Source organism: Microcaecilia unicolor, chromosome 7 (genome assembly GCF_901765095.1).
Source record: "Microcaecilia unicolor chromosome 7, aMicUni1.1, whole genome shotgun sequence".
NCBI lineage: Eukaryota > Metazoa > Chordata > Amphibia > Gymnophiona > Siphonopidae > Microcaecilia > Microcaecilia unicolor.
This window is the reverse complement of record NC_044037.1, coordinates 181,816,885-181,833,893: the sequence shown is the minus strand read 5'-3', so window position 1 is coordinate 181,833,893 and position 17,009 is coordinate 181,816,885.

Below are 17,009 nucleotides of genomic sequence, written 5' to 3'. Positions count from 1 at the left end.
TTCCTCTACATCATTGCATTATATAATCTTTGCTATTGTGAAGGTAGCCCTTTGGCACCCTGGGATCACTTAGATTTGTCTCCTGGAATTTGGGTGGATTAAAAGAACTAAGGCATTGAAGGCATTAAAGCGCCAACACACTGATATTGTATTACTGCAGAAAGCACGTTTAACTTCAGCAGAACGTGCAAAATTTCAGAGAGGGTGGGTTTGGTGGAGATCCGGCGATACAGTGCAAGGCAGGGGTGATGATCCTGTTTTGCAAGGGTTTGAATATCCAGGTGAAGACAACTGTCCGGGGGCCTAAAGGGCGATACGTTTGAGCTTCAGTTGAGTTGAATGGGCACCACTTGGTGCTCTGCAATATATATACACCCAATATATTTGACAGGAAATTCTTTCAGGGTTTAATTGCTCTTTTCACTCCATACCAGAACAGGAATGTTATCCTGGGTGGAGACTTTAATTTGGTATATGATCCCCATTTGGACAAGTCCACCTCTGTTCCCCAGGGTTCCTTCAGATACTCTGGGGGTCTGCCTCTTCTGTGTAATGCCTTAGACCTGATTGATGTATGGCAGGTTCTGCACCCTACAATTAGGGATTATACATATATCTCCCGTGCTCATTCATCACAATCTCATATAGATTATTTTTTAGTTTCTAGCACTCTCTTCTCCCTAATCCCTACAGCGGAGCTGGGCCCCTACGGAGTGTCTGACCACGCTATAATTTGGTTTCAGCTTGATATAAGTCATGGAACCCTTCAATGTTACAATTGGAGATATCCATTGGATCTCTATGGAGATCAGAAATGTCAAGATTTCTTGTTGGAGTGTTGGGACGCCTTTGCGTTTCACAATGGAGAACATATTCATCAACCTGCTCTATATTGGGAAACAGCTCCATGCATCCTATTCTGGACACTTCATCAGAGACCATGAGCAATTTGCTGCATATTGAGTGAGTGCGCAGAAGGCGATCAGCAGCAATATCGCACTTCTTCACTGCAGTGTGTTCGTAAAGTCGGTCATTTTGGGTGCTGATAGGTGGCTCAACCATGAAAATGTTCTCATTTATAAACCAAATCAAATTGACAGCGTGTGGAGGGAACTTGTGAAGGAGCTGCTTGTTCCATGTTATATGAGCAATGTGGTTGTTCTCAGTTAACTGTTGCACTCACCTCTGCTTAAGACACCATCAGGCTCATCTTTCGACACAAATTGGAAGATGGGCGTCCTTCTCACAGGGTCACCCAAATCGGTATAATCAAAAGCTGATTTTGGGCGTCCCCAACTGCTTTCCGACGAAAGTTCACGGGGGCGTGTCGGAGGCGTAGCGAAGGCGGGACTTGGGCGTGCCTAACACATGGATGTCCTCGACCCATAATGGAAAAAAGAGTGTCCCTGATGAGCACTTGGACGACTTTACCTGGTCCTGTTTTTCTTACCACCAAGGCACAAAAAGGTGTCTAAATGAACCAGATGACCACTGGAGAGAATCAGGGATGACCTCCCCTTACTCCCCCAGTGGTCATTAACCCCCTCCCACCCTCAAAAAAAATCTTTAAAAATATTTTGTGCCAGCCTCTATGCCAACCTCAAATGTCATACTTAGGTCCATGACAGCAGTATGCAGGTCCCTGGAGCAGTTTTAGTGGGTGCAGTGCACTTCAGGCAGGCATACCCAGGCCCACCCCCCCTACCTGTTACACTTGTGGTGGTAAATGTGAGCCCTCCAAAACCCACTGTACTCAAATCTAGGTGCCCCCCTTCAACCGTAAGGGCTATGGTAGTGGTGTACAGTTGTGGGTAGTGGGTTTGGGGGGCTCAGCACACAAGGTAAGGGAGCTATGTGCCTGGGAGCATTTTATGACGTTCACTGCAGTGCCCCCTAGGGTAACCAGTTGGTGTCCTGGCATGTGAGGGGGACCAGTGCACTATGAATGCTGGCTCCTTCCATGACAAAAGGGCTTGCATTTGGTCGTTTCTGAGATGGGTGTCCTTGGTTTCCATTGTCGCCGAAAATCAGAAATGACCAAGTCTAGGAATGACCATCTCTAAGATTTGGGTGTCCCCGGCCGTATTATCGAAACGAAAGATGGACGTCCATCTTGTTTCGATAATGTAGGTTTCCCGCCCCTCCATCGAGACATTTTGCGAGGACGTCCTCAGCAAAACTGGGGCGTCCCTTTCGATTATGCCCCTCCATATGGGTCAAGATCACTGTGAATGATTTGAAATACCATTGACTGAGAAATGTTGATTGCTTGATTAATTTGACGTGTGAGGTTTAGGTGCATCCTCTCGATTCAGCACAAGTTCTTCAACTGTTGCAATGATTTCAGTGTGAAATGATCGGGTCTTGCCACTTCCTTACTTGTGATCAGTTGAGCTCTTTTCTTGTCATTTCTCCACAACATATTTTACACTTACTGTCTTCCACCTATTTTCTAGAAACTCTTGCACCAGTCTATGAGAATCATAACTTTTCTCCAGATAGGAGGATCTGATCCTTATGAAAAATTCTAACTGAAAACTATGTTTAAAGCAAATGGCATCTATGCGTATCAAAACAATAATTACTAGGCGATGACAAACGTCATTTAGTTGAGGCAACATAGAGGGGCATAATCGAACGTCGCCGGCCAAATAGATCGCCAGCGATCTATGCTGGCGGTGGCGCTACAGCTGGCCGGAACCGTATTATCGAAAAAGGTGGCCGGCCATCTTTTTTTTCGATAATACGGTTTAGCCCGGCCAAATGCCGTGGAGTTTGCCGGGTTTGAGATGGCCGGGTTTGGTTTTCAGCGATAATGGAAAGTTATGTCGGCCATCTCAAACCCCAGCCAAATTCAAGGCATTTGGCCGTGGGAGGAGCCAGCATTTTTAGTGCACTGGCCCCCTGACATGCCAGGACACCAACCAGCCACCCTAGGGGTCACTGCGGTGGACTTCAGAAAAGCTCCCACGTGCATAGCTCCCTTACTTTGGAAGCTGAGCCCCCCAACCCCCGCCCCCCAAACCCACTACCCATAAATGTACTGCACCCACTAAATTTGCTCCAGGGACCTGCATACAGGCTCTAGGACTTATTGCTGCTGTATAACTTTGGCACATCAGTTCACATCTGAAGACTAATCTTTCTGAAAAAGTCCTTTCTTGAAATAACCACGTTTACTCACAGTTAACTGCAGATCAGAGGTTGTGCCCCACTGGCAAAGAGTCCCCTGGTACTAAGATTAGCAGTAGATCAGAGCTGGCACAATGGTGTACAATGCCCTCTTTCAGCACCATTCAAGATAAGAACTACGTTCTCTAACGTGGGTAACACAGGAAAGGGAAGTAAAACTGGCTTGCAAAAATGGCCACTACCGCATGGACTACAACAGGAAACAAAACAGGGCACACTCTGACCCAGTTATCAGGGGGGAAAAGCACCATGGGAGTAGAGCCCAGTACCCTACACCCACCACAATGCATTGCTAATGTGACTCTGCAGGGCACCTAACAGAAAAGGTGTCACACTCACCCGAGAGCCACATCGCAACCAGGGAAAGGCTGTCGGAGGATACAACACATTCTGCTGTCATGGAGGTGGGTACGGCATTTGAGGCTGGCAAAAAAGGTTTTTAGTTTTATTTTTTTAGTATGGAAGGGGGTTGGTGACCACTGGGGGAGTATGGGGATGTCATCCCTCATTCCCTCCAGTGGTCATCTGGTCAGTTGGGGCACCTTTTTGAGGCTTGTCGTGAAAATAAAAGGACCAAGTAAACCCGGCGAAATACTGCTTAACGCTGCTTTTTTTTTTCTCATTATCGGTGAAAGCCGGCCATCTGGTAGCCACGCCCATGCCCGCCCATGTCCCGCCTTCGCTAATCTACCGACACGCCCCCTTGAACTTTTGCCGGTGAAGCGACAGCAAAGCGGCGATTCTGTCAAAAATGCCGCTTTCGATTATACCGATTTCACCGCTTTTAAGAAATCGCCGGCCATCTCCCGATTTGTGTAGGAAGATGGCCAGCGATCACTTTTGATTATAAGCTGGATAGTAACATAGTAACATAGTAGATGACGGCAGAAAAAGACCTGCACGGTCCATCCAGTCTGCCCAACAAGATAAACTCATATGTGCTGCTTTTTGTGTATACCTTGATTTGTACCTGTCCTCTTCAGGGCACAGACCGTATAAGTCTGCCCAGCACTATCTCCGCCTCCAAACCACCAGTCCCGCCTCCCACCACTGGCTCTGGCACAGACCATATAAGTCTGCCCAGCACTATCCCCGCCTCCCAACCACCAGCCCCGCCTCCCACCACCGGCTCTGCCACCCAATCTCGGCTAAGCTCCTGAGGATGACTAGCATTAGGCTTATTGCAAATTTTATTGAAATTGGTCAACTTTTGACAGAGTTATGCGGAAAACAAGCTTTGTATAGTTTTTATTTGAAACACTGCATGCATTCCCCAAAATATTCATTAGTTTCCTTGCAGTACTTGGGCTAAGTATCTTTGGAGCCATTTTACTAGACTGTGTTAGGTGCTAATGTGTGCTCAATACAGCAAAAGTGGAGTACTGTGGGATGCGCTCAGGCGTCCTGCTATAACTTTGCAATCTGCATGCACTAACTGCGCACTAAAAAAATTTCTTTTTTTTTTTTTGAGGTGTTGTGTCAGGGTCAGAGATTGGATGTTCCTGTGTTAACATGTTAGAACATCTACATTACCGTTCACTCACTGGTTAGTGCACAGGAGCTTTACTGCCTACAAAACAGGTAGCTCAAGTGGTAATTTTGAAATGACCAAATGCCAATCGCAACTTTAGCGCATGGCCACTAATACAAAAGCCAGAAAATCAGGGTTTGCACGATTGTGATAAAAAGGGTTACAGCATGCAGGAAAGACCTGTGTAAGCTCACAATAAGGCCTATTTTTACTGCAGCTTAGTAAAGGGACTCCTTAGTGTGTCTGTGCACTAGATCTTGCTTCAAAAAACAAACAAACAAAAAAAACCCTCTATCAATACTGCTCCCTGTGACAAGGTACAGTAAAATGCAAAATTCCAAAAAGTCAAAACTATTGCACATTTCTTAAGACTTCATTACTGTCTGGTTAGGATGCACTAGGGTATGCAGTATGTGCCAAATCTACAAGGAAATTGTTGTTATCAACTAATCATCTAGCCATATTATTCTATACAAAGATGGAAAAATATTTTCAATAAAAACAGGCAAGAAGAAGCTGCAAGACCAGGAAGGTTCTTACTACCTAATATGCAAATAGGAGTCATCTTCTTAAATAATTAACAGCTCTTGATATTATTTCTTCAAATAAAAATGAAAAGATGTCACAAGAAAGACAATATAAATGAACAATCCATGGATGCCATAAAGAAGACAAACATAACAAGATATCTTGGCTACTATAATGCAAATATGTTACCCTTTGAAGCCTGTATAAAGGTACAATTTTCAAGAAAACAATTTTTGAGCTAAAACATTATGAGCCAAAAAATATATACATATCTCAAGACTTCCTTGTTGTCTCTTCAGGATGTACTAGTGCACAGATCAGTCTGACTTCCAAAGTGGCTTGATGGGATGTATCCTGTTGGTCTTATAAACCTCCTCTAGTATAGCAAAATATTCTTGCAGGTTGAAATCTTCAGGCAGACCCTGACTCATTATTCCAAAAGTATATAAGTATTGCCATACTGGGACAGACCAAAGATCCATCAAGCCCAGTATCCAGTTTCCAACAGTGGCCGATCCAGGTCACAAGTACCTGGCAAATCCCAAAACAGTACAATACATTTTATGCTGCTTATTCTAGAAATAAGCAGTGGATTTTCCCCAAGTCCATTTTTAATAATGGTCTATGGACTTTTCCTTTAGGAAGCCATCCAAACCTTTATTAAACCCCGCTAAGCTAATTGATTTTACTACATTCTCTGGCAGCAAATTCTAGAGTTGAATTACACATTGAGTGAAGAAATAGTTTCTCTGATTCGTTTTAAATTTACTACTTTGTAGCTTCATTGCGTGCCCCCTAGTCCTAGTATTTTTGGAAAGAGTAAACAAGCGATTCACGTTTACCTGTTCCACTCCACTCATTATCTTAAATATCTCTATCATATCACCCCTCAGCCATCTTTTCTTCAAGCTGAAGAGCCCTAGCCACTTTAGCCTTTCCTCATAGGGAAGTCGTCTCATCCCCTTTATCATTTTCGTCGCCCTTCTCTGTACCTTTTCTAATTGCACTATATCTTTTTTGAGATGTGGTGACCAGAATTGCACCTTGTTGCTTTATAAGTGCTGAAACACTGGATGTTCATAAAAATATCTTCAAACCCCTCTATTACCTGTTCTCCTCTCAACTGTTTTTTTTTTGACTGGTTTGTCAAGCCAGTCTTGGAAATAATTCTCCAAGGCATAGCCAGACATTACTACTATTACGACTGCTGCTGCTACTACTACTTATCATTTCTATAGTGCTACTAGACGTACACAGCCATGAAGAAAGGCAGTTCCCTATTGTTTCTTAGTAGCTCTTAGATTCCTTTAGACTCACAGTACCCTCAATGAAACACAATTCCCCCTCAGAGTATACCACTCTATATGATGCACTCCTAGGACTTTCCTCTATTATATGACTTTATTTATTTATTTATTAGGATTTATTTACTGCCTTTTTGAAGGAATTCACTCAAGGTGGTGTACCGCAAGAATAAGTTCAAACATAAGCAACAGACAATTACAGCAGTAAAAATATTCAAAGAACAATACGAAGTATGGCATAGTATACTACATTACGGTATCAACGCTACAGAACAAAATATTTTAATAGGTAGCACAGGGTGTAAGCAAAGATGGAATATATAGATAGATAACGCAGAGTAACAGGAGTTAGAAAATAAGGTGACTAATTTAAAGAAAGTTGCACATGAGTCAATGGCGTAGCTACGGGTGAGCCTTGGTGAGCACAGGCCCACTCATTCTTGGCTCAGGCCCACCCAACGGTGGAGCCTCACAGCAACATCTCTTTCTCCTCCTCCGCACCCTGGCATCTGCCTGCCCATTGCTGAACCCCATCCCTCCCCAGTGTACCTTACAGGTGTCCCTGACACCTGAAGTGATCCATTATTGCTGCCTGTGCCAGCCTCGCAGGCTTCCATCAGCCAGGTCTCACCCTTGCTGATGTAATTTCCTGTTTCCTGTCTGGCAGGATCTGGTCGATGGAAGCCTGTGGGGCCGGCACAGGCATCAATAATGGATCACTGCAGGTGCTGGGGACGCCTGTAAAGCACAACGGGGAAGGACAGGTTCAGCGATGGGGAGGCAGATGCCGAAACACTGTGGAGGAGGAGAGATATTTATGAGGTAGGTTAAAAAAAACTACATTTTTTTTAGATCTCTGGGGTGGGGAGGGGGGGGGGGGTGTTATGGTGTGGAATGGCCGTTCTAAGTTAACTCTGGGTCCCTCCAAAATACTGTGTCTGGCTACGCCACTGACATGAGTCAGAAAGGTGCTTGAATATCATCTTAGCTAGGGTAGGAGTAGATAAACATGTCCTGCTATACAGGGGTATTCCTATCATTAGGTGAAGTGAGATGGTCGCTTCAGGAATCAGAATTTTTGGAGTGACATGAAGTGCTCTCAACCACTCCAGTGGTGACTTCCTCAATTCATTCTGGGCTAGCAGAAACTCCATAATGGCCACCTTTCAGTTGCTGCTACCACCACCACCTCTACCCACTCCTAACGTGGTAAAAAGCCAAATGATAAACACAGGGCCTCTGAGAACCATGCATGCCTCCAAGGTCCTGCCAGTCATGCCCCCTCTGATGCATTCGTTCATGTCACAGGGGTATGACCAGCAGGGCTTTGGAGGTGTACATGGATCTCAGAGGCCCTGTGTTTATTGTTCAGCTTATTGTTACTGCAGGGCTGGGAAAAGGAGGCGGCATGCACTGGTGGGAAATATGAAAAGCATAGCATGGATTAATACTGATGCATATCCTCTAGAAAGGCTTACTGCACAATATTCTCTTTAATTTATACTCCCTGTTATCTTAGAGCAAGGGTTCTCAACCCAGTCCTCGGGACATATCTAGCCAGTGAGGTTTTCAGGATATCCACAATGAATATGCATGAGATAAATTTGAATGCGCTACTTCCACTTACGCAAATCTCTCTCATGCACACTCATTGTAGGCATCCTGAATACCTGACTGGCTAGGTGTGTCCCAAGAACTGGGTTGAGAACCCCGGCCTTAGAGCTGTAGATATCAGTGGCTCTGTGGCACTAGGCTGTAGGAAAACAGTAAAGTGTCCTTGAAATCAACTCATGGGCTATGAACCAACAAGAATGGTCAGAGTTGCAAATGCTTTACTGATAAAGCTGCAGAGACATGGCACAGGTCTTCAACTGTAATCTTCTCATATTTTTTAGGTACTGCTATGGCACAACCACTTCATGGCATCAGTACTATCAGTGGCAGTGGAGTCATTAGCTCCGATTTTCAGCACTCTCCATTATCAAGTGTCAATACCCAGAATTTCCACAACTTTCAAGGGAATGACTCTGAACTCTTGCCAGGATTTGCAAATATAGGGTTTCCAAGTACACCAGACATGAGAACCAATCAGGTTCTTGTATCAAATGTATGCGATCAGAAGAACCAATTGTGTGAGCATGGATTGAACAATCACATAGAAGGTACAGCAGTACCAGGATGCCAACCTCAAGAAAATCTTAATTTGTCAATTCACAGCAATCAGAACTATCAGTACCAGTGTCATTCTAGCCAGAGTAAGAATGAACTGCATTCATCCAAAAATTTGCACAGTGATATTAATCTTCAGGTTAAACAAACAGTACAGGAAATAAATCTCCCTCTTCAGACCACAAATGATTCTTTGAACCCTTGTCCACTAACCTTGCCTTCTGATCTGCCTTGCAATTTCAGTCAAGAGCCTGGAATGCAGACTGCAAAAAATTTTACTCAGATAGTTAGTTCACCAAAAGATGTAGAAGATAGTTGTGCTACAGTTACTTTTGAGGATTCAATAGAAATGTTTGATTTGAGTCTACTACAGAACGCACCAGCTAAAACCGCAGAAACCCCATTTTGCCTTTTAGATGAGATTCAAAGTTTCAATGACATTTGCTTTACAGTCAGCTCTGCCAACATATTTTCTCATCTCCTGGACCTGGAATTATCAAATCGAAAAGATTTCAGTTTAACTTTGGAGGATCTGAATTTTGAGAATCTGATAGAGCTTGAAACAACATTCAATGATGATGTGTGCTGGAAGGATATTTAAAAACTGCATCAATGTGAAAAAGTGGAAAGATGGACAAACTACAAAAATTCAAAAATACGAAAACATAAGTAAATGTAACAATGAATATAGAAAACATTGGAATATCATTATACAGAATAAAGAAACCCAATAATAATAATATATACATACAAGTGTAAAATATCTTTCTTGATTTCATTGATCAGACTACATTAATTTTAAGTCTTAATATATGAATGTACATATCTAAAAACAGTAGAGAAAATAAGAGGAAAGAAATTTCTGTCTGCAAAGACAAAATGTCAATCTGTGTACAGAAAATATGTGCAAATCGAGGGTCAAGTCTGCAATAACTATGAAAGATTTTGCTCTCTGTAGGTGTTCCCATCTCATTTGCTGATGAGAAATTGTGCAGGAAGCAATTTCCCCAGCTGAATGCATACATCTTTAATTTTATTTTACAATTAAATGAAGTGTATATGCTTGACACAGACTCATAAGATCAAAAATCAATCAGGTATTGCAGGTTGTGATTTTGCTGCTTTGAAAGTGACATTTTCATACAGATACAGTAATTATGGCTAGTATTTTTTTATTTATAAAACTTCTAATTGCACCAAGCTGTGACACCATGGTTCCTATGGTGGCACAGTTACAGATACAAAACATAATCTAAGTAATCTGGGGATTTATGTGTGGGTGGTTTCTTAGAGTGTCATTCAATACATTGTAAAAAAAGAAACCTGCTCTATTGCATACATTCTTTCTATCTGAATGTTAAGTAACTCACTTCATGTTACTAAGAGGTATGACGTACCAATTAAAATTATTTAATTATTAAATAGTGCTCAGAAACTGGTGTTTGAGTTGAGCTATGAGCAGCTGTTTAATCATAACACCATCACCTCCATCACAGCACTACCCTGCCTTCCTAACAGTATACAGTGGGGGAAATAAGTATTTGATCCCTTGCTGATTTTGTAAGTTTGCCCACTGACAAAGACATGAGCAGCCCATAATTGAAGGGTAGGTTATTGGTAACAGTGAGAGATAGCACATCACAAATTAAATCCGGAAAATCACATTGTGGAAAGTATATGAATTTATTTGCATTCTGCAGAGGGAAATAAGTATTTGATCCCTCTGGCAAACAAGACCTAATACTTGGTGGCAAAACCCTTGTTGGCAAGCACAGCGGTCAGACGTCTTCTGTAGTTGATGATGAGGTTTGCACACATGTCAGGAGGAATTTTGGTCCACTCCTCTTTGCAGATCATCTCTAAATCATTAAGAGTTCTGGGCTGTCGCTTGGCAACTCGCAGCTTCAGCTCCCTCCATAAGTTTTCAATGGGATTAAGGTCTGGTGACTGGCTAGGCCACTCCATGACCCTAATGTGCTTCTTCCTGAGCCACTCCTTTGTTGCCTTGGCTGTATGTTTTGGGTCATTGTCGTGCTGGAAGACCCAGCCACGACTCATTTTTAAGGCCCTGGCGGAGGGAAGGAGGTTGTCACTCAGAATTGTACGGTACATGGCCCCATCCATTCTCCCATTGATGCGGTGAAGTAGTCCTGTGCCCTTAGCAGAGAAACACCCCCAAAACATAACATTTCCGCCTCCATGCTTGACAGTGGGGACGGTGTTCTTTGGGTCATAGGCAGCATTTCTCTTCCTCCAAACACTGCGAGTTGAGTTCATGCCAAAGAGCTCAATTTTTGTCTCATCTGACCACAGCACCTTCTCCCAATCACTCTCGGCATCATCCAGGTGTTCACTGGCAAACTTCAGACGGGCCGTCACATGTGCCTTCCGGAGCAGGGGGACCTTGCGTGCACTGCAGGATTGCAATCCGTTATGTCGTAATGTGTTACCAATGGTTTTCGTGGTGACAGTGGTCCCAGCTGCCTTGAGATCATTGACAAGTTCCCCCCTTGTAGTTGTAGGCTGATTTCTAACCTTCCTCATGATCAAGGATACCCCACGAGGTGAGATTTTGCGTGGAGCCCCAGATCTTTGTCGATTGACAGTCATTTTGTACTTCTTCCATTTTCTTACTATGGCACCAACAGTTGTCTCCTTCTCGCCCAGCGTCTTACTGATGGTTTTGTAGCCCATTCCAGCCTTGTGCAGGTGTATGATCTTGTCCCTGACATCCTTAGACAGCTCCTTGCTCTTGGCCATTTTGTAGAGGTTAGAGTCTGACTGATTCACTGAGTCTGTGGACAGGTGTCTTTCATACAGGTGACCATTGCCGACAGCTGTCTGTCATGCAGGTAACGAGTTGATTTGGAGCATCTACCTGGTCTGTAGGGGCCAGATCTCTTACTGGTTGGTGGGGGATCAAATACTTATTTCCCTCTGCAGAATGCAAATAAATTCATATACTTTCCACAATGTGATTTTCCGGATTTAATTTGTGATGTGCTATCTCTCACTGTTACCAATAACCTACCCTTCAATTATGGGCTGCTCATGTCTTTGTCAGTGGGCAAACTTACAAAATCAGCAAGGGATCAAATACTTATTTCCCCCACTGTATCTGTTGATGGTTTATTCGATATTATACTAAAATGGTACTTAGCTTTGGAGTGCTGTCCAAATGGAATAAGCTGCATATATAGACTTCAGCTCAAATGATGGTATAATTTTTCTTTCAATTTTTCAATCTTGCCGGTAAATAAAAATAGTGTCCGAAAACAAAAATGGTGTCCACAGAACTTTAACATGCCACTTCTCCTGTGGCTACTGTTCCTTGTTTCAACGTTCTCTAATTTTAATTGGTACGTCATACCTCTTAGTAACATGAAGTGAGTTACTTAACATTCAGATAGAAAGAATGTATGCAATAGAGCAGGTTTCTTTTTTACAATGTATTGACAGATACAAAACAGCCACAAAATTGGAGCATAATATGTTCTTCATAAGAAAACCAGAACAATTTTCCCAGAATCTCTTCTCCCCTCTCCCACTAAGATTATCAGCTGTAGCATTCTTTCTCAAAATGTTAGTAAACAAGTCTAAAATTCTTTAATAGTCTCCATACTTTCTTCACTGAGTCTTTGAACTCCAGAGGTTGCAGGGTGATAATGGGGGTAGGGGGATGGAACAGTAGTAGGAAGGTTGGGGAAATGAATTTTCTCACATTTTTTGGAATTGAGAAACAGATAATGATCTTGCAGAGGAGACTTTTTGAAGATAAAGGTTTGGATTGACAGATCTAAATGGGACGAATGAATCCAATAAAAAATCTGGATGAAATCTATATAACAAAATGGGAGACAGTGATTGGACTGGATTAGGGTTATGAGCCCAAAGGAAAGACATTATTTTTATTCTTAATGGTCCTGTGGATATAAAAGGAAAGAATGTACTGGGGGTGGGGTATAATATCTTGCATTTTGGGTGGAAAATCCAATATAATAGTCAAGGAAAAGAACTTGAAATTGTTAAATAAGAATGAAAAATAGACTTAATACTTCACACACCAAAACAGAAAGTAATGTTTGCTCACCTGATGGATGTGATCGTATGGTCTTTACCTGCCACGAGCTTCTCTGTTTCTTTGTTACTATTAATCATCCCCATCCCACATGTGCCCAAAAGACATACATTATTTTTATCCTTAATAGTGCTCCAGATATAAAAGGAAAAGAATATACCAGGGGGGGTCTTGCAAATGTAAGCTTATATTTACAATGGGTTTCCTCAGAGTGCTCAGTGGTAGACAACTAGGGTTTAGTACAGCAAAGCAGACTGGAGTGAGCTAATCAGTTCTTCAAGAGACCAGTGGCGTACCAAGGGGGGCGGTGGGGGCAGTCTGCCCCGAGTGCATGCCACTGGAGGGGTGCCGCGCGTCTGCCAGCTTCGCTCGTTCTGTGCTCCCTCTGCCCCGTAACAGGTTACTTCCTGTTCCGGGGCAGAGGGAGCATGGAACAAACGAAGCCAACAGACACCCCCCCAGCAGGTAAAAACGCACCCGGGGGGTGTCCTTTCGCCAGGGGGGGGATCGCGCTGCACCCAGGAGGGGTGTCCTTTCGCCAGGGGGGGGTCACGCTGCACCCAGGGGGGTGTCCTTTCACAAGGGGGGGGGTCGCTGCACCCGGGGGGGGGGGGGGGTGCATCGGTGACCCGCCCCGGGTGTCAGCCACCCTAGGAACGCCACTTCAAGAGACTGCTGTTTTCAAAGTGAATTATGTTGCCAAAACATTGTTTGAAAGTTGGCCACCACGAGATGAAAACTTGTAGTCAAGTTGATAGGAGGTGCTCCCAGGGACACACTTATGTTTGCTGACAATGGAATTTTCAAATTTTCATGCTTAATACTTCGCACACCAAAACAGAAAGCAATGCTAGCTTACCTGATGGATGCAACTGTTTGGCATTCAGCTAGAATAGAGGTGCAGCGTTGGGAGGTTTTGCTGCTACTGTGAGTAAAGGCCCCGCAAAGCTCCATTGGGTTGTGTGTGACGGCATGGTCACATTTACACACATGTGCACACTTGCAAGGGGAGAAGCGAGTATATTTTTTTATTTATTTGTTACATTTGTATCCCACATTTTCCCACCTATTTGCAGGCTCAATGTGGCTTACATAATACTGTAAAGGTGATCACCAAGTCTGGTATGGAAACAAATTACAATGCACATCAATGTGACCACATAGGCACATATGACCCAATGGAGCTTCACGGAGCTTCTTCTCTACTGGCAGTAGCAGCAGGGGTTGGTGGATATAAGGGCTAGAAAAATGGACTTCAGGGGCCGTGTGATGGAGACCACTACCTCACTTGCATGTAATAAAGCAATTCCATGTTGTTTACACTATAATTATTCCCAAGTTCTTCAAATGGTAAAAGTTCCTCATATGAATGGACAAACTGGCCTGTACAGTAAATCTTTACAACATTATTACATACAAGGTCTTGTGGACCAGCATTCAAATGTCCGGGGAAATGTGGCCTTCGATCAATTTTGGCCACAAGGAGCTAATATGCAAATATTATATGGAATAAATGAAAAATATTGATCGGCCCCATTTCACAATATGGTGCACAAATGGGCACTGGATTTAGTAGAATATACTGTGGGGGAGTTTTCACAAGGAGAGGAGGGGTTGATTTAGGGGAATGTATGATCTTGAGGGAGATTCATTACAGAATGCTCCATAGATTGTATATGCACCTGAGGTGGGTCAAAACATTTCGGAGTACTTGTTCTCCTAAATGTCCTAAATATAGGGAAATGTTGGGAACATATTATCATTGTTGCTGGACTTGTCCTATCATCGTTTGCTTTTGGGATGATTTATGGCATCATTTAGAATGATTAATGGGTGGATCTGTGCCGAAGAGTGCAAAACTATGCCTGTTGGATTTGGAAGATGATCTAAGTGGTGTGGTAGCCGTGTTATTCCAGTTTTAAAGGTAATAAATACAAATAAAACAAAAGAAAGAAAATAAGATGATACCTTGTTTATTGGATTAACAATACACTTTTTGATTAGCTTTTGAAGGCAATACCTTCTCCGTCAGATCAGAAATGAGCAAATGACATATCAATATATATGTGAAACAAAAAAAAAATTTTTCAATGACATTCTCTTTGGGAAAGGTAGGAGTAGATGAGGGGGGGGGGGGAGAAACAGGGAGAGGTGGAGAGGGTGACAAAGCAGTATAATGTTATGGTTTATAATCTGATAGGAAACACAGATACCTTTTAAGTCTTGTCTGATGGGTGTTCAAATAGTTCAACATCTTAACTTCAAAGGTCATACATTCCGGATGGTTTTCCTGCAGTCAGAATGCACATTTCTCACAGGGTATAGCATGGCAGAATACAAGCATCTCTATACATATATACAAGACCATACATTTCCAACACACTTTACAGGTACTTTGACCCCTGAGGCAGGATCCCACACCAAAACACAGCTGTGTCAGGTCGCTGATGTGTTGGATCTATTTATCATATTAAAGGTCTTATTTTGACTTTTTGGAAACCTCATTTTCTTCGCCTCACTTCCTTGGTGTTGTTCTTTTAATATTCTCACCATAAAGTCATTACTGCAGTGCTCTGGTCTTGCAAGATACTGTACTGTGGTGTTTAATGTGCTGCGTATGAAAGCTGAGTCTAGTCTTAAGCCATCAGGCCTGATGTAGAACTCGAAACAGTTGAATAATATTTATTTAGAAGAAAAACATGTTTAATAGTTAAATGTTGCATTTTATTCCAGTGAATAAAACCAGGCCCTTTTCTTTGTCATGATGGCACAATCAGATGCATACCCTATTGATGTGGAGCATATTTCCATTTCTGGTGGGGGGAGAAGATATCTAGGTTTATTAAACTGTGGAATCCGTTTCTGGATTCTTTAACACCTAGACTGAGAAGTACGTTATTGAACAGTTTGCAGAGTTTAAAGAAAAAGCACAGTATAGAAGTTGTCCATACTCTTGGCTATTACATCACTTGTGGTACTTTGAAGGGGTTTGGAGGGAGGGGCATTTAAACATGATGTATGGCTGCAATGTATAAATGCTGTATTATGTTTAAAATCAACAACAATATGTTTGGATAAAACCCTAAGGTTCCCTTTTACAAAGCTGCGCTAGTGATTCTGGTGCGGCAAATTTGACAAACCCCATTCAATTCCTATGGACTTTGTCACATTTGCTGCGCAGGAATTGCTAGCCTGGCTTTGTAAAAGGGGCCCTAAGAGACTTCCCATATAAGAGAAGGAATTTCTAAACAGTGCCATTTGCTTATTCTGTTTAATACTGCTTAACTGTAAGGGGGGAGAAAAGGGAAGAAAGCACCGACAGAGCCTTCCAAATCAGTACCAAGCCCTAGCAAGAGCTTGCCCCAAACAAGGGGGGTTACCTTATGTATAATGGGGTCAATATTAAAAGTGATTTAACCAGGCAGGAGATAGTCAATACTACTTAAGCGGGCAGTGGCAGACAGAAGAGTTGGGGGATGAATGGGCACTTATGTGAGCATGGGCCACATTCAGGGCCAGTGCCTGCATAGCTAAGCGGCCAGAAAGGACTGCACAAAAGGCTGTCCTATCTTTCTCCACTCAGTTATGGAGGTGTTGGCACTGAATATCGACCAGCATACCCCTACCAGCTCCCTGATCTGATCCCCCTTCCACTCTCCTCCCCCCACAATCTTCTGTCAGATCCCTCACCTCATCCTCAGAACCTCTAGACCCCTAACCATCCCCCAGACCTACCTGGAGGTGATATCTAGTATGTAGTGGGATAGGGCTCCTGCCCAATTGGCTTTGGGGTCTCAAAATGGTGGTGTTGCCTTTCATATATGGGCAATCCCCATGCGGATGAAAAGACAACTACAGCGTCAGTGTGGGTTGATATCTGGAATAAATACTTAGCTAAGGCCTTAGAGACAACTAAACTACTACAAAAAGTCTTATGCACCACTCACAAATGTTCATCATGGCTCTCTCCAGAATTTTGGACCCTTAAGTGCTGGCATAAATCTTGCCTGGATGAGAACAAACTAAACTGCAGGAAACACATGACAAAAGTACCACTAAGCCCTTAAGCCAAAAAACAATATTTCTCTCAATACATTGAAGAGACTACCAATTCAACAATGCACCTACTCAGCACAGTAAATGACCTATTGCAACCCCACAATAGAACCAGCCCACCTAGTTGAAACTGAATTGCAGTGATTTTGCT